The sequence below is a fragment of the Rutidosis leptorrhynchoides genome, chromosome 1, assembly GCF_046630445.1.
Source record: "Rutidosis leptorrhynchoides isolate AG116_Rl617_1_P2 chromosome 1, CSIRO_AGI_Rlap_v1, whole genome shotgun sequence".
Classification (NCBI taxonomy): Eukaryota; Viridiplantae; Streptophyta; class Magnoliopsida; order Asterales; family Asteraceae; genus Rutidosis; species Rutidosis leptorrhynchoides.
In genome coordinates this window covers 68,401,548-68,429,031 of record NC_092333.1, presented here as the reverse complement: position 1 = coordinate 68,429,031, position 27,484 = coordinate 68,401,548, and positions in this window count along the sequence as shown.

Here is a 27,484-nt window from a genome sequence, read left to right as displayed (position 1 = left end):
GTGTGTAAACAGGATATTTTAGATTATCATTATTTGATAATCTACGTAAAGCTTTTTAAACCTTTATTGATGAAATAAAGGTTATGGTTTGTTTAAAAATGAATGCAGTCTTTGAAAAACGTCTCATATAGAGGTCAAAACCTCGCAACGAAATCAATTAATATGGAACGTTTTTAATCAATAAGAACGGGACATTTCAGTTGGTATCAGAGCGTTGGTCTTAGAGAACCAGAAAATTTGCATTAGTGTGTCTTATCGAGTTTGTTAGGATGCATTAGTGAGTCTGGACTTCGACCGTGTTTTCTTTAAAAATGATTGCTTAACATTTTTGTTGGAAACTATATATTTTTAACATATGAATATTATGTGATATATTAATCTCTTAACGTGTTTGATATTATGTGATAGATGTATACCTCTAGAACAAGTCCCATTGACTCACCTAATAATAATGAAGAGTCAAATGTAAATTGGAATGATTTGTGGACTGATTCACAAGTTCCCGAAGAGGAACCGGAAGAAGAGTCGGAACCGGAAGAAGAATCGGAACCGGATGAAGAAATAGAACCGGTGGGGGAAATAATAAAACGGTTAAGTAAAAGAAAATCCTCAACCAACCGACCAAAGTTAATTATGGTCAATGGTGTTTCCGCCAAGGAAGCAAAATATTGGGAGGATTACCAATTCTCCGATGAATCGGATTCTGACGAGAATTCCGATGATGTTATAGAAATTACCCCAACTGAATTTAAAAAGGCAAAAGAAAATAATAAGGGAAAGGGCATAAAAATAGAGAAATCTAATTCCAACCCCGATGAACTTTATATGTATCGTCAACCCCCGAAGTCCTTAAGTTGTAACAATGACCCGGGAACCTCTAAACCACCAGGTTTTTCTAAACCAATGTGGACAACGACGGATCGTATTAGGGGAACATCATATATCCCTAGAAACTTGGCAAAACAAACCAAAACCGAGGAAGAAGAAACGAGCGAGTCGGAATAAGATAGTTGTATTCGTGTGGTGTAATATATGGAATATAGTGTTCTTATGCTTTATGATATATGTAAAAATTACTTGTATTAATAAGTATTTTTTTTATGAATCTAACTCTTGTCTATTTTACAGTTTAAAAACACAAAATGGATAGACAACCTAATATTTTAAGAGACCTACCCGGAGACATGATTGATGAAATCTTGTCTAGAGTCGGCCAGAATTCTTCGGCACAACTATTTAAGGCGAGATCAGTTTGTAAGACATTCGAAGAACGTTCCAAGAATGTCTTGGTTTATAAGAGACTTTCGTTTGAAAGATGGGGGATATCACATTGGGAAACCCATAAGTTACGATGTGTTTACTTTGACGCATATATTGCGGGGAACCCAAATGCTATTTTACGCAACGGGTTAAGAAATTATTTTGACTCAATATATCCGAATATTGGACTTCGTGATTTAGAAAAAGCGGCTAACATGCAACATAAAGAAGCATGTTATGCTTACGGATTAGTAATGTTCGCTTCTCACCAAAGTGAGAACAAGAACATCGGGCTACAACTATTAAACAAAACGTTTCCACAAGTGACGGAGTCGGTAATTGGGGTAAGAAATGAGGTTTTTAGATTATTACGGGACTGTTGGACATTACGTAACCCTCGTCCCTTTGATGACGTTACAACACGCTGTCTTATCAACGGCCATAACGGTTATGTTGCACAAGACCAAGGATGGGAAGTAGTCCTAGTAAAACCAGAATGCATGACTTGTTTCTGGACGTATGAATTACGTGTCTTTATTGCCTTTGCTGAACGACTTGTTTACTAGCTAGAATTGTCTTCACAACTATCTTGTATCAAAGTTATTGTGTGCTATATTTCATGCTTTATGTAAAATAAGCGGTATTGTAAGTTTGTAAAATATTGTATAAAAGTTTGAACGCAAAATATTATTATAATCAGTTTTTCATATAGAATTGTAGTAGTTGAATTGTATATTAGCTACTAAGTATGAACTTAACGGGTAGGTACTACCCGAATTTAAACTTATAAAACGCTAATATGAAGAAAAAGCTTTTATAAATGAGTTCATATTATGCTACGAAATACTATTAACTACTCTTAATATTCTGTATGATTAACTTGTTCCATTTAACTATTTTGAAGGAAATGGCACCGACTACTCGACACACCGTGAATATGAATGAAGAGGAATTCCGTACTTTTCTAGCTTCAAACATAGCCGCAGTACAGGCTGCGCTACATACCAACAATAACCTTGGATCTAGCAGTACAGGAAATCGTGTAGGATGCACCTACAAAGAATTCACTGCCTGCAAACCTTTGGAATTTGATGGAACCGAAGGACCGATCGGATTGAAACGGTGGACCGAGAAGGTTGAATCGGTGTTTGCCATAAGTAAGTGTACTGAAGAGGACAAAGTGAAGTACGCTACGCATACCTTCACAGGTTCTGCGTTAACATGGTGGAATACCTATCTAGAGCAAGTGGGACAAGATGATGCGTACGCACTACCGTGGTCAGCATTCAAGCACTTGATGAACGAGAAGTACCGTCCCAGAACCGAGGTCAATAAGCTCAAGACAGAACTTAGAGGGTTACGAACCCAAGGATTTGATATTACCACGTACGAAAGACGATTCACAGAATTGTGCCTATTGTGTCCGGGAGCATTCAAAGATGAGGAAGAGAAGATCGACGCGTTTGTGAAAGGATTACCGGAAAGAATCCAAGAAGATATAAGTTCACACGAGCCCGCCTCCATACAACAGGCATGTAGAATGGCTCACAAACTAGTGAACCAGATTGAAGAAAGAATTAAAGAACAGACTGCTGAAGAGGCCAATGTGAAGCAAGTCAAAAGAAAATGGGAGGAAAACGGTGATAAGAATCACCAATACAACAACAACAGCAATTACAACAATAATCGCAACAATTATCCCAACAATCGCAACATCAATCGCAACTACAACAAACGGCCCAACAACAACAACAACAACAACAACAGCAACTACAACAATCATCCCAACAACAATAATAACCGCAACAACAACAACAATCAGAAGCAACTATGCCAAAGGTGTGAAAAGAATCACTCGGGGTTCTGCACCAAATTTTGCAACAAGTGTAAAAGAAATGGTCATAGCGCGGCGAAGTGTGAGGTCTACGGACCAGGGGTTAATAGAACGAAAGGAACAAATGGTGTCGGAACGAGTAATGGCGGAGCAAGTAGTGTCGGAGCAAGTTATGCCAATGTAGTTTGTTATAAATGTGGAAAACCAGGCCACATTATTAGAAATTGCCCGAACTAGGAGAACACGAATGGACAAGGCCGTGGAAGAGTTTTCAATATTAATGCGGTAGAGGCACAGGAAGACCCGGAGCTTGTTACGGGTACGTTTCTTATTGACAATAAATCTGCTTACGTTTTATTTGATTCGGGTGCGGATAGAAGCTATATGAGTAGAGATTTTTGTGCTAAATTAAGTTGTCCATTGACGCCTTTGGATAGTAAATTTTTACTCGAATTAGCAAATGGTAAATTAATTTCAGCAGATAATATATGTCGGAATCGAGAAATTAAACTGGTTAGCGAAACATTTAAGATTGATTTGATACCAGTAGAGTTAGGGAGTTTTGATGTGATAATCGGTATGGACTGGTTGAAAGAAGTGAAAGCGGAGATCGTTTGTTACAAAAATGCAATTCGCATTATACGAGAAAAAGGAAAACCCTTAATGGTGTACGGAGAAAAGGGCAACACGAAGCTACATCTTATTAGTAATTTGAAGGCACAAAAACTAATAAGAAAAGGTTGCTATGCTGTTCTAGCACACGTCGAGAAAGTACAAACTGAAGAAAAGAGCATCAATGATGTTCCTATTGCAAAAGAATTTCCCGATGTATTTCCGAAAGAATTACCGGGATTACCCCCACATCGATCCGTTGAATTTCAAATAGATCTTGTACCAGGAGCTGCACCAATAGCTCGTGCTCCTTACAGACTCGCACCCAGCGAGATGAAAGAACTGCAAAGCCAATTACAAGAACTTTTAGAGCGTGGTTTCATTCGACCAAGCACATCACCGTGGGGAGCTCCTGTTTTGTTTGTCAAGAAGAAAGATGGTACATTCAGGTTGTGTATCGACTACCGAGAGTTGAACAAACTTACCATCAAGAACCGCTACCCACTACCGAGAATCGACGACTTATTTGATCAACTACAAGGCTCGTCTGTTTATTCAAAGATTGACTTACGTTCCGGGTATCATCAAATGCGGGTGAAAGAAGATGATATTCCAAAGACTGCTTTCAGAACACGTTACGGTCATTATGAGTTTATGGTCATGCCGTTTGGTTTAACTAATGCACCAGCTGTGTTCATGGACCTTATGAACCGAGTGTGTGGACCATACCTTGACAAGTTTGTCATTGTTTTCATTGATGACATACTTATTTACTCAAAGAATGACCAAGAACACGGTGAACATTTGAGAAAGGTGTTAGAAGTATTGAGGAAGGAAGAATTGTACGCTAAGTTTTTAAAGTGTGCATTTTGGTTGGAAGAAGTTCAATTCCTCGGTCACATAGTGAACAAAGAAGGTATTAAGGTGGATCCGGCAAAGATAGAAACTGTTGAAAAGTGGGAAACCCCGAAAACTCCGAAACACATACGCCAGTTTTTAGGACTAGCTGGTTACTACAGAAGGTTCATCCAAGACTTTTCCAGAATAGCAAAACCCTTGACTGCATTAACGCATAAAGGGAAGAAATTTGAATGGAATGATGAACAAGAGAAAGCGTTTCAGTTATTGAAGAAAAAGCTAACTACGGCACCTATATTGTCATTGCCTGAAGGGAATGATGATTTTGTGATTTATTGTGACACATCAAAGCAAGGTCTCGGTTGTGTATCAATGCAACGAACGAAGGTGATTGCTTATGCGTCTAGACAATTGAAGATTCACGAACAAAATTATACGACGCATGATTTGGAATTAGGCGCGGTTGTTTTTGCATTAAAGACTTGGAGGCACTACTTATATGGGGTCAAAAGTATTATATATACCGACCACAAAAGTCTTCAACACATATTTAATCAGAAACAACTGAATATGAGGCAGCGTAGGTGGATTGAATTATTGAATGATTACGATTTTGAGATTCGTTACCACCCGGGGAAGGCAAATGTGGTAGCCGATGCCTTGAGCAGGAAGGATAGAGAACCCATTCGAGTAAAATCTATGAATATAATGATTCATAATAACATTACTACTCAAATAAAGGAGGCGCAACAAGGAGTTTTAAAAGAGGGAAATTTAAAGGATGAAATACCCAAAGGATCGGAGAAGCATCTTAATATTCGGGAAGACGGAACCCGGTATAGGGCTGAAAGGATTTGGGTACCAAAATTTGGAGATATGAGAGAAATGGTACTTAGAGAAGCTCATAAAACCAGATACTCAATACATCCTGGAACGGGGAAGATGTACAAGGATCTCAAGAAACATTTTTGGTGGCCGGGTATGAAAGCCGATGTTGCTAAATACGTAGGAGAATGTTTGACGTGTTCTAAGGTCAAAGCTGAGCATCAGAAACCATCAGGTCTACTTCAACAACCCGAAATCCCGGAATGGAAATGGGAAAACATTACCATGGATTTCATCACTAAATTGCCAAGGACTGCAAGTGGTTTTGATACTATTTGGGTAATAGTTGATCGTCTCACCAAATCCGCACACTTCCTACCAATAAGAGAAGATGACAAGATGGAGAAGTTAGCACGACTGTATTTGAAGGAAGTCGTCTCCAGACATGGAATACCAATCTCTATTATCTCTGATAGGGATGGCAGATTTATTTCAAGATTCTGGCAGACATTACAGCAAGCATTAGGAACTCGTCTAGACATGAGTACTGCCTATCATCCACAAACTGATGGGCAGAGCGAAAGGACGATACAAACGCTTGAAGACATGCTACGAGCATGTGTTATTGATTTCGGAAACAGTTGGGATCGACATCTACCGTTAGCAGAATTTTCCTACAACAACAGCTACCATTCAAGCATTGAGATGGCGCCGTTTGAAGCACTTTATTGTAGAAAGTGCAGGTCTCCGATTTGTTGGAGTGAGGTGGGGGATAGACAGATTACGGGTCCGGAGATTATACAAGAAACTACCGAGAAGATCATCCAAATTCAACAACGGTTGAAAACCGCCCAAAGTCGACAAAAGAGCTACGCTGACATTAAAAGAAAAGATATAGAATTTGAAATTGGAGAGATGGTCATGCTTAAAGTTTCACCTTTGAAAGGCGTTGTTCGATTTGGTAAACGAGGGAAATTAAATCCAAGGTATATTGGACCATTCAAGATTATTGATCGTGTCGGACCAGTAGCTTACCGACTTGAGTTACCTCAACAACTCGCGGCTGTACATAACACTTTCCACGTCTCGAATTTGAAGAAATGTTTTGCTAAAGAAGATCTCACTATTCCGTTAGATGAAATCCAAATCAACGAAAAACTCCAATTCATCGAAGAACCCGTCGAAATAATGGATCGCGAGGTTAAAAGACTTAAGCAAAACAAGATACCAATTGTTAAGGTTCGATGGAATGCTCGTAGAGGACCCGAGTTCACCTGGGAGCGTGAAGATTAGATGAAGAAGAAATACCCGCATCTATTTCCAGAAGATTCGTCAACACCTTCAACAGCTTAAAATTTCGGGACGAAATTTATTTAACGGGTAGGTACTGTAGTGACCCGAACTTTTCCATGTTTATATATATTAATTGAGATTGATATTTACATGATTAAATGTTTCCAACATGTTAAGCAATCAAACTTGTTAAGACTTGATTAATTGAAATAGGTTTCATATAGACAATTGACCACCCAAGTTGACCGGTGATTCACGAACGTTAAAACTTGTAAAAACTATATGATGACATATATATGGATATATATATAGTTAATATGATACTATGATAAGTAAACATGTCATTAAGTATATTAACAATGAACTACATATGTAAAAACAAGACTACTAACTCAATGATTTTTAAACGAGACATATATGTAACGATTATCGTTGTAAAGACATTTAATGTATATATATCATATTAAGAGATATTCATACATGATAATATCATGATAATATAATAATTTAAAATCTCATTTGATATTATAAACATTGGGTTAACAACATTTAACGAGATCGTTAACCTAAAGGTTTCAAAACAACACTTACATGTAACGACTAACGATGACTTAACGACTCAGTTAAAATGTATATACATGTAGTGTTTTAATATGTATTTATACACTTTTGAAAGACTTCAATACACTTATCAAAATACTTCTACTTAACAAAAATGTTTACAATTACATCCTCGTTCAGTTTCATCAACAATTCTACTCGTATGCACCCGTATTCGTACTCGTACAATACACAGCTTTTAGATGTATGTACTATTGGTATATACACTCCAATGATCAGCTCTTAGCAGCCCATGTGAGTCACCTAACACATGTGGGAACCATCATTTGGCAACTAGCATGAAATATCTCATAAAATTACAAAAATATGAGTAATCATTCATGACTTATTTACATGAAAACAAAATTACATATCCTTTATATCTAATCCATACACCAACGACCAAAAACACCTACAAACACTTTCATTCTTCAATTTTCTTCATCTAATTGATCTCTCTCAAGTTCTATCTTCAAGTTCTAAGTGTTCTTCATATATTCTACAAGTTCTAGTTTCATAAAATCAAGAATACTTTCAAGTTTGCTAGCTCACTTCCAATCTTGTAAGGTGATCATCCAACCTCAAGAAATCTTTGTTTCTTACAGTAGGTTATCATTCTAATACAAGGTAATAATCATATTCAAACTTTGGTTCAATTTCTATAACTATAACAATCTTATTTCAAGTGATGATCTTACTTGAACTTGTTTTCGTGTCATGATTTTGCTTCAAGAACTTTGAGCCATCCAAGGATCCATTGAAGCTAGATCCATTTTTCTCTATTCCAGTAGGTTCATCCAAGGAACTTAAGGTAGTAATGATGTTCATAACATCATTCGATTCATACATATAAAGCTATCTTATTCGAAGGTTTAAACTTGTAATCACTAGAACATAGTTTAGTTAATTCTAAACTTGTTCGCAAACAAAAGTTAATCCTTCTAACTTGACTTTTAAAATCAACTAAACACATGTTCTATATCTATATGATATGCTAACTTAATGATTTAAAACCTGGAAACACGAAAAACACCGTAAAACCGGATTTACGCCGTCGTAGTAACACCGCGGGCTGTTTTGGGTTAGTTAATTAAAAACTATGATAAACTTTGATTTAAAAGTTGTTATTCTGAGAAAATTATTTTTATTATGAACATGAAACTATATCCAAAAATTATGGTTAAACTCAAAGTGGAAGTATGTTTTCTAAAATGGTCATCTAGACGTCGTTCTTTCGACTGAAATGACTACCTTTACAAAAATGACTTGTAACTTATTTTTCCGACTATAAACCTATACTTTTCTGTTTAGATTCATAAAATATAATTCAATATGAAACCATAGCAATTTGATTCACTCAAAACGGATTTAAAATGAAGAAGTTATGGGTAAAACAAGATTGGATAATTTTTCTCATTTTAGCTACGTGAAAATTAGTAACAAATCTATTCCAACCATAACTTAATCAACTTGTATTGTATATTATGTAATCTTGAGATACCATAGACACGTATACAATGTTTCGACCTATCATGTCGACACATCTATATATATTTCGGAACAACCATAGACACTCTATATGTGAATGTTGGAGTTAGCTATACAGGGTTGAGGTTGATTCCAAAATATATATAGTTTGAGTTGTGATCAATACTGAGATACGTATACACTGGGTCGTGGATTGATTCAAGATAATATTTATCGATTTATTTCTGTACATCTAACTGTGGACAACTAGTTGTAGGTTACTAACGAGGACAGCTGACTTAATAGACTTAAAACATCAAAATATATTAAAAGTGTTGTAAATATATTTTGAACATACTTTGATATATATGTATATATTGTTATAGGTTCGTGAATCAACCAGTGGCCAAGTCTTACTTCCCGACGAAGTAAAAATCTGTGAAAGTGAGTTATAGTCCCACTTTTAAAATCTAATATTTTTGGGATGAGAATACATGCAGGTTTTATAAATGATTTACAAAATAGACACAAGTACGTGAAACTACATTCTATGGTTGAATTATCGAAATCGAATATGCCCCTTTTTTATTAAGTCTGGTAATCTAAGAATTAGGGAACAGACACCCTAATTGACGCGAATCCTAAAGATAGATCTATTGGGCCTAACAAACCCCATCCAAAGTACCGGATGCTTTAGTACTTCGAAATTTATATCATATCCGAAGGGTGTCCCGGAATGATGGGGATATTCTTATATATGCATCTTGTTATTGTCGGTTACCAGGTGTTCACCATATGAATGATTTTTATCTCTATGTATGGGATGTGTATTGAAATATGAAATCTTGTGGTCTATTGTTACGATTTGATATATATAGGTTAAACCTATAACTCACCAACATTTTTGTTGACGTTTTAAGCATGTTTATTCTCAGGTGATTATTAAGAGCTTCCGCTGTCGCATACTTAAATAAGGACAAGATTTGGAGTCCATGCTTGTATGATATTGTGTAAAAACTGCATTCAAGAAACTTATTTTGTTGTAACATATTTGTATTGTAAACCATTATGTAATGGTCGTGTGTAAACAGGATATTTTAGATTATCATTATTTGATAATCTACGTAAAGCTTTTTAAACCTTTATTGATGAAATAAAGGTTATGGTTTGTTTAAAAATGAATGCAGTCTTTGAAAAACGTCTCATATAGAGGTCAAAACCTCGCAACGAAATCAATTAATATGGAACGTTTTTAATCAATAAGAACGGGACATTTCACATGCGATGGAGAAACAAAAGGCAAAACCACTTTTGGGTGGTCATTATGTTACTAAAATTGCTCGGTTTTTCAATATTAACTTCACTCGTTGTACACCGGCTCGTGATTCAATGAAACCATTTGGGGTTCAATTTTATATTAATGCACAAATTTTGATGTGGAACTCGAATCGGTCTATGTTAGTTGAATATGTTGAACCGTCTCAACGAGGGGGAGCGAGTGGTAGTGGTGTGCGACACGATGATGATGAGGATGTGGCAGTTCGCATTCATGAGTGTTTTGGTTCAGAGTCTGATGAGCCGTATGGTTCGGGTAGTGGGCAGCAGTGGTCGATGTCCGAGCAAGTTTGGAATAGTTTGGTCTCGAGGGTTGATAATGTGCAAATCGGTGTGTCAGATAGATTTAATGCCTTTCGGGGAGAACAACTATCGCATAATGACCGTATGTGGGAAAGTCAGTAGTGGGTCGATGAGAGGTCGGCCGAGTCCGGGCATGACCAGCAATGGATTGCTTATGGGAACGATTGGCAAAGGCACAATGCTCGTCTTTTCTACTTCAACCCGGATCATTATTATGGTACTACTTCTCAGACACCCGTGTATTATCGTAGTCCAGTTCGGCCACGAGTGCAGGCCCCGATTTATAGTGAGCAGGAAAGGTTGGAGGATGCGCGTCAGAGGTTTCAGCAGCAGTATCCGTACGACAATTGACGGTATGATGGTTTTCAGTGAGGAGGGCCTGCGAGCCCAATGATCATGTTGTAATGTGTTTAAGACTTTTTCCTTTTCTTTGGTCTGTACTTGGATATTTATGTTTTCTGCTGATGTACTTTGAAACTTAATTTGGGGACAAGGCGTTTTGGCATCGGGTGGTGCCACCTTGTCCTGTTTATGTAGTTCGTTTGTTTTTTTTCTTCTTTTCTTAGGTTTGTTGGTGAAACGATTTTTCAAGTCTGGCATTAAGTTCAACAAAACTACATGATTGATGATATTGGTGTGATGATCGGGAATGGACGATGTTCTTATGCTGGCAGTCAGTTCAGCGCCATCTGTCACTGGCATTTCGCGATCACTGGTTAAGCTCGATAAGTTTTTATATTTTCTTTCTCACATAACCCTTTCGATTTTTATCTATTTTTGATCTCAAGTGATGGGGACATTACTTGATCTCAAGTGTGGGGTGGGGGATGTAAAATCTCTCGGGTTGGTTGTTAATGGAATCATCATCATAGTAGTTTTAATCTAAAAAAAAGACTTGACGTTCACGAGTTTTGGTCGTAAAAAAAAATTGAAAAATTAGGGAAAAATATAAAAAAAAAATATAGAAAAGTTAGCTTAAAAATAAAAATAAAAAGTAGAAAAACAATTGAAAATTCGGCCAAAACCTTTGTTGCACATGTTCATTTTCTTGGACATGAAATGCTACGAGTTCGGGGAACTCAATAGTAGGTCACCTGTACCAAAACGGGTGTAAACCGTGAGAGAGCGGTGATTGCATAGCGTGATTGTGACCGAATCACGTGCCAGATCAAAAACTTTTGGTTACTTGGTATAGCAGACTTCCGAAACTATATCATTTTATTATTACATCATCTAATGGTGTGATACTGTGGGAAGAGGAGCCTTGAGCTTCACCAGTGTTGTCCTTTTTAGGAACAATAGCTACGTGCTTGTGTTTGCTTAGACAACACATCCTATAGCCAAAAGCTATGGCACCCAAAGGTTTTTGGGATTTATCGGAAGGGTAGTATCTACTTCATACCTTTCTTAAAACAAGTAAAAAATCTTGTCATGTGGGAAGTAGGCAACTTGGAATTAATTCAAAACACGTTCATTACCATTGAATGTGAAATCCTACGAATTCTTTAGGAATTCAATCGTAGGTCACTTGTACCAAGGAGGGTGTCAACCGTATGAACGGTGATAGTAGCGTGTGGTCGAAACTGGGCCATGCGCTAGATCGAAAACTTTAATAGGACGATCCTCATTGTTTCTCCTAACAAGGACAATGTTGCACCCGACCACTTTATATAACCCGAGGAGTAAAGTCTCCAAATTGACACACTTGCTGATTTATTTCAGAAGTTGTAGTCCAGACCAGTTGTAGGGTGACGAAAAGTCTTGAAAAGACATTGCTAAAATCAACTGGAAATCTACCAGGCCTCAACATCAAACAGGGAAACTGGTAGTCAGACTTATCTCGATGAGGGAGATCTGTCTCGTCAAATGGAAAGCGCACCATGATACACAATTCTGTGATTGATCAGATTCCGAGTGGATAACCTCCAGAAAGGTAAGATATCAGCTTTTAAGCCTGATGAATTTCAATCTTTAGGGTTGACTTAACGGATTAGATGATTACCTCATGATTATCGATGATATCTGGACGTAATGTGTATCCTCCTAAGCACATTATTTTCTTACCAACATCTCACGATGTTAGGTACTGTAGGAGGTATTAGCTTGACCAATCGCGGGGTAGCCCGTACGGTTATTTGGTTCGCTTGTTTTATCTTCTCGGCTCATGGATTCTGCTTGGATCTCTTGTTTCATATATTTGAAGACATTATCAGGTTAAAGATCTTCTACTTTTATTTGGATTATATATTGGGTACACTTTGTTCGAGTTATGATTATTGTGTCGATATTTTATTGGGGATGTTGGAGATTTTGAGATTACAAGTGGAAGTCACGTTGTTGATATGTTCTCTTTAAACCGTACCCACGCTAGTTGATTCATTTGGTTATCGTTCGTTGGTTCTACTTACACTTATGAAGACGTTATCATTTAGTAGAAGATTATTTTCGAGTCGGATTTGCTTGAGGACAAGCAAGACTCTAGCGTGAGGTGATTTGATATTGCACATTTCTCATATATTTATCATGGCAATATCCGTCATTTTTAGTCCATTCGGATACGGTTTTGGTCTTTATTCGCGATAATTAGGAAGATTATGATTCAAGAGCCGAGAAGATCTTTTATACGCCTTTTGATCATTTTGAGGTATGTTCCATGTTATTTTATCAGCGGTGGTTTAATACGATGGAGCGATGTGGGTTTGGGCATTTTTATGGTGTAAAATGAAGAAGTTTCTGTGTAAGTATTAAGCCGCGGCGTGACCAAAAGACCCGCGGCGCGGGATAAAACTAAATTTTAGGGTCGAGCATTATGATAAAGGTTGGAGTGCTGGCAAGTTTTAAGCCTCGGCGCGGCTATTGGGGCCGCGGCGCGGGTCGTTCCTGATGGCGGTTTTTGAGCTATAAAAGGGAAATTAAACCCTAACTTTGAGCCACTTTTGATCCTGACGAATTCCAGCAACCTTGGGGCGATTTTTAGTGATTTTTGGGGAATCCCAACGTCATCTAATCAACTCAATCATTCCGGAAACACGTTTTGATTCATCAATCATTCAAGATCAAGATTTCATCTAGGTTTAATTCTTATCAACAATAATGAATTATCTTAATTGTTTGTTTTGTATTTCTATTGTTGCCATGGTTATTGGCTAAGTTATCTAATATTTGTCTAGACTTATAAACCTTTATATTGGATGCTACTTATCAGTTATTCTTTTAATTAATGATGATTTGATGTTTGAATTAAAGAACGATTCTTATTAAAGCTAGACTTTTCGATTCAATTGGTTGTGTATTTGTTGATAGGACGAGAGTTCATTAATTTAATACATAAATTTATAATTGGTTTGTCTTAATTGATTGTTTGCTTACTCGGAGACGAGAGTAAATTGGATTCAAAAGGCTAGACGAAATAGGGGTGAATTATACGCAACGAGAGTTGGTGTGATTGAGATTCGAGTCTTCATCTCAGTTGGAATATTTGGTCACAATTAGGAGGTCTTAGGCTACGGGGAATTCCATGTCGTGTAATCTTAATTGAAGTGTTTGCGCTGGGGAATTCCAGGTGAACCGACTAGATAATTCACATTAGTTAGATAATAATTGGGGCTTAATCTAAATGCATCCAATACTAGGTGTAAAAGGTCTAGACAAACATTCGTTCTTCTATTTGATTACAACTATCTTATTTTTACTTGTCTGTTTGCTTTAAAGCTTAAACTTAAAACACAAAAATATTGTCTTTTACTTTTAATCTATGATTGATTTGGCTAATCATTAAATAGCCACAAAACAAATTATCCCGTACTTTCAATTTTCATATATTAACTTAGTTTACTCTTATTAGTTGCAATCTTAATTCTCACATTTAAACTGTCCTTGGAAGGATTTCGGAATTACCAACTTTATACTATTGCACGATCGGATACTCTACCCGTTAGTGTGTAGTAATATTTAAACCGGCATTTTCCAGAGATAAATTATATACTAGATTTTACACATCAATCATACAATATTATCAAAATCACTTATCGCGATACAGAACGATATACAAGTTTCAGCACCATATATACATATATATAAACTAATCGTATCATACACGTATATATATTTTCATATATATATATATATATATATATATATATATATATATATATATATATATATATATATATATATATATATATATATATATATATATATATATATATATATATATGTTTTCACACACACACACACACGCACATATATATATACTTAACTTAGTATATATATATATATATACACATATACACTTATATATATATATATATATATATACACACACACACACTTATATATACATATATATAAACTTACGCAATATACATATATATTTATTTTATTATTACACACTTCATGTCAAATGAGCGGGTTAAAGTCAAAATGGGCAAACACACCTCTCACGAATCAAAAATACATGTATCCGGGTCTTTGGGACAATTATGACCCAAATGGGTCATAATTCCCACTTTTAACCAAAATAATTCCAAGACCCAAATATAAAATTTCCAAACATGTAAAAGTACTTATTACGACCACGAGAACATCTAATAATCAATTAATAACCATTTTGACACAACTAGTCCAAACGGGTCAATGGGATTAAAATGGCCGATTCACATTATATATATATATATATATATATATATATATATATATATATATATATATATATATATATATATATACATGTAATATTTTACATATATATATATATATATACCCATATATGCACCTATATATACATATATGATGCGTGTTGCACAATACATCAATTACCCTCAAAATTTATACAAGATTCAAACACTACAAATAAGCATACAACTAACGAGCACTTAAGACTCGGTTATTATAGCACTTTAATGCAAGTATTCATTTCAAGTTCGTCCCCAAGAGAGCGGTGTAAGTTGAATAATTGAAACTATTAATTACCTTATGGTTTGTTTGATTGGGTGGTTTTTGATTGATTTTAATTATCAACTAAGTTTGCATAAATAAACAAACTTAGACTTAACAATTATAACTAGCAACAAGTAACAAGTAACAAAATATTGAGATCTAAATCAATTAACTAAGTAGTGTTCACTTACCTAATCCTCTCTATGCTTGGATTGCCCCGTTTTACCCAATTTGATATCACATTAATCGTTGAACTATTAGTTTTTTAGCATCACTACCAAACCTTAATCAAATTATACTTTGCAAACTCACATAAGCATTGTATTCTAAGATCAAGTTAAGTATGAGCGGTTATCGAGATTATGCTTGGGTTGAAATTACTTAAAACCCTTCAACTATAAAAATCACTTAAGATAATCAAACACCACTATGTTGACTAAAGGCCAATTGAAAATCAACATAGACTAAGAAAACAATCACTTGAAATTCTCAATCTAGTTGTCTAGATCACCTAAAGTGTTGAAGCACAAATTGATTCACTTCTCAAATCACTAAGAGAGCTACACAATATATGCAATCAAAGTAATGCCTAAAACAATGCATAGCAATGGACCTCATAGCTAACACAATAACACTTGCTCATGTATTTCATTCAAACAACTTTATTCAATTGATTTAGGGCAAATCCATACATTAGATATTCATAGATAGGTGAACACAAGCAAATTAGCCAAGCATGGCTTAGATTACACTAATCATAAGCATAGAAACACAAATAAACATCATATTGAGCTATTACAAGTATTCAATTCAAAACTTAGAGAAATAAAGGTGGAGATTACAATTCAATTGACAAAACTAGATAGATCTAATGATAAGATTGCTTGAGCTTTTGCTTGATCCTTCAAATTAGCCTTAATCTCCCTTTGAATGATGAAATTAGGGTTTTGAGATGAAAAATCGTTACAAAAACTGCAGCTCTCTCCCTTGAAAACCATATATCATTCCTTTTATAGTTGCCCAAAAATTCTGCATAAAACTGCGAGGTGCGCCGCACCTATAGGAGGTTTGATGCACCCTATAACGTGTGGGCTAGGTGCGCCGCACCCTTAAGGTGGTGCGCCACACCTTATAACGTGAAATTTGATCTTGAACTTCTGAATTTGAAATTTGGGATTTTAGTGTTAAGGCGCGCCGCTTTCTGAATCTGGTGCGCCCCATCACTATACTCCACTTCCAAAATCTTGGTTTTTCACTTGGAATTGCCTATTTTGCAATCCCTTTTCACTTTAGATCATGCCCTGCACTTTGGTTCACTAAATAAGCTGGATTTTGGTCAATTTTACACCAATATGAGCTTTTAGCCTTGAACCGACACTTTTGCCAAAATAACCATCTTTTGGGCCTAATGATCCTCAAAACTGAATGTAATGAGGTAGATATTGCGAGGTAAAACGTGTATAATTCGAGCAATATAAAACCCCCTACATTTGAACTTTGCTTGTCCTCAAGCAAGCATAAAAACAAACAAGACTTGGAGAATCGCCTCTAGCAAATATAAACAAGCTAATGATGATGACCAAAGTGCAAAAGTTGAGCGTTTAAGGATACCTCTTTTGAACATGCACTTGAAAGGCTCGAATACTCTCTAAAATATTGGACTTGCTAAGGCCCAAGCACTAACATCTTCATCTACCATTGAATCAACCATCAAACCATCAAACTATCAAACTTATCAAACTTGAGCTCAAGATCACAAACTTCATCTAATCGATGGCAATGGTGAAATGGCAATCCTTGACAAAGTCTTTCACAAAATCCCGAAAGATGCATCACTCCTCTAATTAAGCTTCACTTCTTCAAATTTCTTCACAAATCAAATGTAATTCAAGCGTAAACTACAAGCTTCTAATTCTTCCAACTCAAACAATCAAACGATTAACATGCATCCTAGAAAGGCTCAAATATCTACAAAATTTTGCATTTTAGATCAAAATGGATCAAGACTTAAGCTTTTTAGCACAAACCTTTCTAGTAGCATTCTTTGAATCATAATCATCAGGTTTTCATCTCCACCATCTTACTCTCTCCCATAAATTGTCAAGGATTGCACACAAGCTTCAATTCGGTGAGATGGAGTGCCAATTTACATGAGTTACCCAAGAAAAACGTTTTAGCCTTAAGGAAGACAAGGCTTTTTAGAAAACCATTTTTGTTTTTAAGAAATGAAAAATGAGTCAAGTTGTGAAACAAGACAAGTTTTTCGAAAATTTTATGGTTTCAAGCTTTGTGCAATCCAAAGCCATCTCGGTTTTGGGACAACCACACGGATAACTATTGCACCAGTGTATAACCGAAGTGAACTACCTTCTTGTGTTGAAGGCAATGAGACAATAGCCATCTTGGGCTCATTAAGGTGATGTGCATACAAGCCATCCCGGTGATGGGACGACCGTACGAGTATCTACTTCCCCGGTATATCACCGAAGTGAACGACCTTCTTGTGTTAAAGGAGATGAGAAAGCAACTATGATATCGGCCAAAAAGTCATATTTTTACCCCAATATTAAGCACTAAAACAATAAAGATTCAAACTCTATAGACAAAATTATCGTTTTTAGTTGATTTTGTAGATTAAGTAATTACGATGGCAATGCAAAAAGAATCAAGTAAAACGCAGCTAAAACGAAGATTCTAGAGCAAAAACGGTGAAAGACAAGAAATCAAGTTACGATCCAGTGAATTTCAGCTAACCAGGCAAACTAAACGGCCTGCCAAACAGCTTACCTGGCTTGCAAATAGCACGCCACATGCCTAAGTTAAACGACCCCTGCAAACGGGCTGGCCTGGCAAACGGCCCTTGCAAACGGCTTGCCAAACGGACTACCAGCCGTTTGCTGGCAAAAATCAAGTCCATCCATTTTAACACACACTCAATTTGTATTTCACTTTATATTTTCAAACTTTTAGTTAGTTTTTAGTAGTAGTTAGCTTAGACTTTATTTTCCGAAGGATATCCCGGCGAGTCCCTGCAATCTCGGGCAGATTTCTTCAGCCTTTTCAGGTTTTTATCTGAAACGCTTGTCTTTTATATTAAACATGTGTTCTTACTTTTTATGTTTAATAATGCGTTCCGATATTACCATGATAGCTTAATTAATCTGTATGTTGCCATGAAAGAAGTTTGGGTTAGCGTAATTATGTTAATTTAGTACGATTACTGTCGTAATACTGAACTAGTAAGTCTGATAGATTTGTATGCTAGCATCTTAAGGATTGACCAACCTAGGTTGTGATCAAGACTTGTCCACCTATATGAACTTAGCTACTTCATAGAATTAAGACCCCTGGTTATACTGTATCTGAAGATTCTATGAACTCGGTATGGCTGGAGTTCCCGAGAGGCATTTAATGCGCTTTTAGGACACGAAACTTAGGAATTGAGACATGAATGACCTAGTATGCCTATTGGCTGTTCCGAAGAGACTTGTTAAGAGCTGTTAAGATCTAGTTAGTGCCTTCACTGTATGACCCAAGCCTATTGCATTTTCTTGTTTGATTGTTGCCTTAGGATTAAGTTATATCAACTCTTAGGTATTTATTAGGTTTTTATCTGCTTCCCTTTCAGTATATCAACTGTAATGATGAATAATGCTTAAAATGATATGATCTCATTAGTATGATGAAATGCTTGTTAGTTTTCATTTAAGGTTGTGCTAACTTAAATCGACGGACTCCTTCCGTTTATGATCAGTGTTCAATCAACACGACACGTTGTTATTCAGTTAACCAAACTGATAATGAGGGTTAGGATTAGGGCTCAACTCACTAATAAGCCTAGTACTTTACTGAGGTTGACCTCCGAGGTATAGCTACCTTTCAATTATACAACCAAGTGACATACTTCTCACTGCTCAAAGAGAACTCCGAGAGTTCAGAGACAAGTAGGTCTAAGTAATTGGCTCATCCAACTAGATCTACATCATTCCAAGCATAGCTTTAACATAAGCATAATTACCTTTCCCTAACCCAACACTAATATCTTGGTCAACATTTCCCTGATCTGCATACTCCGGATATTCTTCCACTTATTTACTGTTCCGCACTTAGGACTTTTAGCTTAAACCAACTACTATCCTTTATCTAGGTAATTTAAATAAAAAACAATTATCTACTTGATTTTTAATTCGTTAATCTATTCAAAAATACGACACTAGGTTAACTTACACCTTTAACACCTTAGAAAATAAAAGTAAATTTAGGCCCCACATAATATAAAGAAACAAAACCACTGTGTGCTACCTTGATCAACTGAATCTGACGTCCTGCGGCCTAACGACACCGCACGAATAAAACCGCCCGTTTCAACCGTATCTTTGTAGTCACATCAGAGAGGAGTTTTTCTGGCGCCGCTGTCGGGGATAGAATATTTTGATTAAGAAAGATTCTAAACAGACAAAAGTATTGTTTGGTGGTGTCTAAGAAAGACAATTATACACGGACTTGGTTGTTGGATTTTTCGAACAGTCTCCAGTTATATTGGAACCAAAAGGATCCTGCCTCTCCGTAGTCGGTCTGGACACCTAGATACGAAGTAATCTGTAAGAAATCCTATCAGTTAAGATATCCGATAAGGTTAGCGACCGAATTTCCAGAATAACTGTTTTTATTAAATTATTGATCCTTTTAGTCAATTAATATTTTCTAAAAGTTACTTTTAAGTCTTTTTAAACAGAAAAAAATGGAACAACAAAATACCTTTGCTTCTATGTATAAGTCATGCTTAAAGGGAAGAGGAGGACCAATCACCTTAGGAACCGGAGGAATTCCTAAAATCAGTTCACACATGATTAAACTAGTCAGTATGATCTGTAAATTTCAAGGATTACCGACTGACGATCCAAACTTTCACTTAAACAAATTTATCAGGTTGGTTAACTCTTTTAAGAAGGAAGAGAACGAGGAAAATATTTTGAAACTTCATCTTTTTCAATATTCACTGTCTACACACGCTTTGGCATGGTTTGACGAATTTAACCCGAATTCAATACATTCATGGGAGGAACTAGCCACCAAATTTCTAAACAAATTTTATCCACCCTCCCTACAAACCTGTTTAAGAAATGACATCACAAACTTTTCTCAAAAAGAAAACGAGTCATTGTGTCTATCATGGAATAAAATAAAGATGGTGCTTAAAAGATGTCTGAATCATTCGTTAAGTCAGGCAGACATAATCTGTACGCTTTACAATGGTATGACCAAGGATGATAAGTCTCTCCTAGACATGGCCTCACAAGGCAATTTCATGTCCCGAACAGCAGACGAAGCATGGAATCTCTTGGACATAATAGCTGCACAACAGGAAGATTGGAGCAATGAAGCTGCTGAGAAGGATCATATCTTCGCTCATACGGTAAAAATTCTGGAAACCAGGTTACAAGATCTCACCCTCACTCTTCAAAGTTTGTCAACTCCTAAAAACTTCGATGCTACTAGAACCAATCTAAGGTATCCTTACCCTAGATGGGCACATAAACAACAAAATAGCTCAGATCATAATATAATCTTCCCATACACAAACCTACTCTCCACTCTAAGGAAATTTTAGTTGAATTTAAGAAAAAGCAATACATGAAAAACCTTCAAGTCATAGAATGTCAAAATAAGTTCGACACTTTGATAAAGACTTTTGAAGAATTAATAACCAACTTTCAGCTTACGCTCAAACGTTTAACCACTAAAGTTGATATAGATTGTAGTAAGTTTGATGCCCTAGTAATCACTATAGGTGGGAAGGAAACAACCGTTAATATACTCATAGAAGATTTTTCTGATAAGGAACCTGTGTCAATTGAACCAGTTGTCAATCCACCAAAACCTATCTCTCCTAAGACCCCGGAAATTATTCCACGTGCCCACATACCTTTCCCAGGTAGGCTTAGGAAGGAAAAACAAGAGGCACAAATCGCTAAGTATTGGGATATTATCAAAAATCTGCATTTGAATGTACGACTAGTAGATGCTTTAGTAGAAATGTCAAATTGCGCTAAATTTTTCAAAGAACTACTGTCAAACAAAGAGAAATTAAGAGAGAGAGAGAGAAAGAGAGTTAGTTTGCCCTTAAGTGAAGAATGCTCATTAGTGTTACAACATGGTATTCCCCCTAAGTTAGGAGATACGAGAAGATTTACGGTACCTTGCTACCTGCAAGATGTCCAAATTAGCAATGCGTTAGTAGACTTAGGAGCCAGTGTAAGCCTAATGCCCTATTCATTATTCAAAAAGCTAGGATTAAATGATTTAAGGCCTACCAGAATGACTATCTAACTCGCGGACAGATCAGTTAAAATTCCTCGAGGAATAGCTGAAGATGTCCTAGTCAGAGTGGATAAGTTCGCATTTCTCGTTGATTTCGTCATTATGGATATTGAGGAAGACACGAAGGTCCCACTCATTCTTGGCAGACCATTCCTGAATACTGCTAAGGCCATAATTGATGTGCACGAGAAATCACTGAAATTAAGAGTTGGAGGAGAAGAAATCACATTCAATGTTGACCGTCTCATGAACCATCCTCGCAAAGAAGTTGTAAATCTCTCTGATTCTTTTCAAGAACTCGTCAACTAATACCTGGAAGAAACCATGACTATATGTAGTCAAGATTAAATTTCTAAGGATCTGTTTTTTACACCTCCTGAAGGAAATCTCTACATCCATTCAACCATAAACCTTAGTCAACACAAATCTCCCCTCTCCGAAAGTAATTTTCTTGGCAAGACTATCCGAATAGCACCGCTAGGACAAGGCATTCCCCTACCTCTGTTAAGGAGAAGACCGAATAAAGAAACCTATTTCATGCCGGTATTTCAGGAACTCCAGTCAAATGAGGACTGTGTGAAATTCCCGAACCAACCTTCGAAACTAAGGAAGACGTTTCTGAAGAGGAAGCATTAAGAAGGACAATTTTTAAAAATAAAGAACACATAGCATCAGTGACCACTTATGAAGGATCAGAATTCCAGGAGAGATATGACTCGTTAGACCGAAAGGAGATAGCTAGGATGAAGCCATCTATCAAGGAACCTCAGGAATTAGAATTCAAGAAGTTACCCGACAATCTAGAGTATGCATTCTTAGAAGGAGAATCGCAACTCCCCGTAATCATCTCAAAAGATCTCACGCCACAAAAGAAGGCAAAATTGATTCAAGTTTTGAAATCACATAAGAAGGCAATTGCTTGGAAGATCTCCGACATAAAAGGAATCAGCCCCAACTATTGCACCCACAAGATATTCATGGAAGATGATTTCAAACCATCAGTTCAGAGGCAAAGAAGGGTCAACCCTATGATTCAAGAAGTCATCAAGAAAGAAGTAATCAAACTTCTGGATGCCGGTCTGATCTATCCCATTTCTGATTCACCATGGGTCAGTCCTGTTCAAGTGGTACCTAAGAAGGGAGGGACAGCTGTAATTCAAAATGAGAATAATGAGCTTATTCCAGCACGCGAGGTCACCGGTTGGAGGGTCTGCATAGATTATTATAAACTAAAAGATGCAACCCAAAAAGATCATTTTCTATTCATCGATCAAATGTTGGAATGTCTATCAGGAAACGAGTACTATTGTTTCCTTGACGGTTTTTCCGACTACTTTCATATTCCCCTCAATCCAAAGGATCAAGAAAAAACAACCTTCACCTGTCTTTATGGAACATTTGACTATCGATGCATGCCCTTTGGGTTATAGAATGCACCAGCTACATTCCAACGATGCATGGTAACAATATTCCACGACATGATTGAACGTTGTATGGAAGTCTTCATGGACGAATTCTCAGTCTTTGGTAGTACCTTTGATTCGTGCCTTTCTAACCTTGACAAGATGCTCACCCGGTGTGAAGAGTCAAATTTAGTTCTGAATTGGGAAAATGTCACTTCATGGTTAAAAAAGGGATAGTTTTAGGACATAAGATTTCAAAAGCAGTAATAGAAGTTGATAAGGATAAGATTGAGACCATAACTAAACTTCCAGAACCTACCACAGTAAAAGCGGTAAGGAGTTTCCTTGGACACGCCGGTTTTTACTGACGTTTCATCAAAGATTTCTCAAAGGTCAAACGACCTATCACTCATCTCCTCAGAAAGGAAGTTCCGTTTGTCTTTGATGAAGAATGTATTAAAGCATTCAACTATTTGAAGGAACAGCTAACACATGCACCCATCATAATAGCTCCTAATTGGAATTTACCATTCGAAATCATGTGTGATGCGAGTAACTTCGCAGTTGGAGCTGTACTCGAACAACGAACAGATAAGCACTTTCATCCAATATATTATGCCAGCAATACCTTAACCGAAGCTTAAGAGAATTACACTACCATGGAAAAGGAGCTGCTAGCTATAGTATTCGCCTTCGACAAATTTCGTTTCTATCTCATCATGTCCAAAATTACGGTTTATACATATCATTCAGCCCTTAAATATCTATTCACTAAGCAAGACGCTAAACCAAGATTGCTATGATGGATCTTACTCCTTTAGGAATTTGATATTGAAATCAAAGATAAGAAAGGAGCAGAGAACGTCGCAGCAGACCATCTTAGTCATTTGGAGAATCCAGCGATGGAACAACTTGCTAAACAAGATATCAGAGATAAATTTTTGGAAGAACAGCTTATGAGTTTATGATAAGCTCACATAGGATCACAATTCACTGATACTCCTTGGTATGCTGACATAGCCAACTACCTAGTTGCTGGAGTATTGCAAAAGGTAATGAGCACATCCCGAAGAAGGAAGTTCTTCAGGGATGCCAAGTACTACTACTGAGAAGACCCTTACTTGTTTAGAATTTTCCCTGATCAGATAATCAGGAGGTGCGTAGATGAAAAACAAGCAGCAGGGATTCTTCACCAATGTCACCACGAACCAACCGGAGGTCATCATGGAGCAAACTTAACTGCAAGAAAAGTCTACAAATCAGGATTTTATTGGCCCTCTATATTCCAAGATACGTAAGAGCTTGTAAACATTGTGACGCATGCCAAAGACAAGGTTTTATCTATATGAAGAATGAGATGCATCAGACTAATATCCAAGCTTGCGAGATCTTCGATATATGGGGATTAGACTTCATGGGGCCAATCCCAAAGTCTAATGGGAAAGAATATGTCCTCGTAGCAGTAGATTACATCTCTAGATGGGTCGAAGCCCAAGCATTTCCAACCAATGATGCCAAGGTCGTCACCAACTTCCTGAAGAGACTCTTCTGTCGATTTGGAGCTTCCCGCGCTATAATAAGTGATAGAGGCACACACTTCTGCAATACCCAATTTATGAAGGTGATGAAACAATACAGAGTTACCCACAAAATATCCACTGCCTATCATCCGCAGACTAACGGACAAGCAGAGGTCACCAATGGAGCACTCAAGAGAATCCTAGAATGCACCGTCGGCCATCATGGAAATAAATGGGCCGAGAAACTAGACGATGCTCTGTGGGCATTCCGGACTACTTACAAGAATCCTCTAGGAACTAAACCCTACCGCATGATCTACGGAAAAGCCTGTCACCTTCCGCTGGTACTAGAATATAAAGCTCTCTGGGCAATGAAGACCTGCAACCTCGACCCCTCAGTAACTGCTAGGCATTATAAGATGCAGATGAATGAACTCGTTATATTAAGAGACCAAGCGTACGAAACGTCATATATCTACAAGGAACGGACGAAGCTGACACATGATGCAAAACTGATACCTACAAAGTTCGCTCCTGGAGATAAAGTTCTACTCTTTAATTCTCGATTCAAGAAGTTCGCTGGAAAATTTAGATCAAGATGGAGTGGGCCATACAAAGTTATACATGCTTTTCCACACGGAGCAGTGGAACTAGAAGGACCTACTGGAAACCTCAAAGTCAACGACCACCTGCTAAAAGCTTATCTAGAAGACCACGATAAGGAGGAGCACCTCTTCTCCTTTGATCCATTCTGAAGATCTGGCAAAGAAAAGTCGAGCTGTAACGACTTGATAAATAAAGCGCTCTTGGGAGGCACCCCTTGCTTATCCTTTTATTTTATTTATCTTTATTATTATTATTTTTTAGTCTACAAAAATATTATCTCTGTGTACTAACAACTAAGCCCCATACTTGCGCTTAGTACTTACGAGTTTGTTAAATGTGTTCAGGCTAAATGCCAAGTTCAGGAGCTTCAGTTTACATCCCAGTTCGTAGGAGGAGGACTCCTAGAGTTTACTTATTGAAAAGCGACACTGATCAGAACTGGCCATCAACAAGGCAATTAGGTCCAAGGCAATTGATATTGGAGAGTGTTGAGGAGGATATTAGTACAGCACCGCCAACTCCTCCTGTTCGACGCTCCAGACGTTTAGCTTCAAGACCTGCTGAGCATACACAGCCATTAGAGGCACATGAGCCACAGACAGTGATACACTATGGAGCCACCTTGAATGACCCATATGTTGCATGCACATTACTCAGAGACCAGCAGAGACTTTATCGAGCTCTTAGAGCATACCTTCAGCGCGAGGGGATGTCACGCAGTACTCTGGGCCCGTCGTCATTTAGGCTAGCACGTCATGTTCGGCTGACACGACAAGCTACCCCCAAGCGTTCCACACCGGTCCCAGTTCACTCAGTCGCTTCAGCTGCCCTCCCAGCACATGCTACTACCGCTCCCATCATGCCGCCTGTCTTAGCCGTTTCACCTGCTCCAGTCAATGAGGCAGTCCCAGTCACTGAGCTACCTGAGGGTTGTCACCTAGTCATGATTCCCATATCAGTTGAGCCATCCACGGCTCAAGCCATTGAGATTACCGGGAACATGTAGTGACCCGAACTTTTCCATGTTTATATATATTAATTGAGATTGATATTTACATGATTAAATGTTTCCAACATATTAAGCAATCAAACTTGTTAAGACTTGATTAATTGAAATAGGTTTCATATAGACTATTGACTACCCAAGTTGACCGGTGATTCACGAACGTTAAAACTTGTAAAAACTATATGATGACATATATATGGTTATATATATAGTTAACATGATATTATGATAAGTAAACATATCATTAAGTATATTAACAATGAACTACATATGTAAAAACAAGACTACTAACTTAATGATTTTGAAACGAGACATATATGTAACGATTATAGTTGTAACGACATTTAATGTATATATATCATATTAAGAGATATTTGTACATCATAATATCATGATAATATAATAATTTAAAATCTCTTTTGATATTATAAACATTGGGTTAACAACATTTAACAAGATCGTTAACCTAAAGGTTTCAAAACAACATTTTCATGTAACGACTAACGATGACTTAACGACTCAGTTAAAATGTATATACATGTAGTATTTTAATATGTATTCATACACTTTTGAAAGACTTCAAGAAACTTATCAAAATACTTCTACTTAACAAAAATGCTTACAATTACATCCTCGTTCAGTTTCATCAACAATTCTACTCGTATGCACCCGTATTCGTACTCGTACAATACACAGCTTTTAGATGTATGTACTATTGGTATATATACTCCAATGATCAGCTCTTAGAAGCCCATGTGAGTCACCTAACACATGTGGGAACCATCATTTGGCAACTAGCATGAAATATCTCATAAAATTACAAAAATATGAGTAATCATTCATGACTTATTTACATGAAAACAAAATTACATATCCTTTATATCTAATCCATACACCAACGACCAAAAACACCTACAAACACTTTCATTCTTCAATTTTCTTCATCTAATTGATCTCTCTCAAGTTCTATCTTCAAGTTCTAAGTGTTCTTCATAAATTCCAAAAGTTCTAGTTTCATAAAATCAAGAATACTTTCAAGTTTGCTAGCTCACTTCCAATCTTGTAAGGTGATCATCCAACCTCAAGAAATCTTTGTTTTTTATAGTAGGTTATCATTCTAATACAAGGTAATAATCATATTCAAACTTTGGTTCAATTTCTATAACTATAACAATCTTATTTCAAGTGATGATCTTACTTGAACTTGTTTTCGTGTCATGATTCTGCTTCAAGAACTTTGAGCCATCCAAGGATCCGTTGAAGCTAGATCCATTTTTCTCTTTTCCAGTAGGTTTATCCAAGG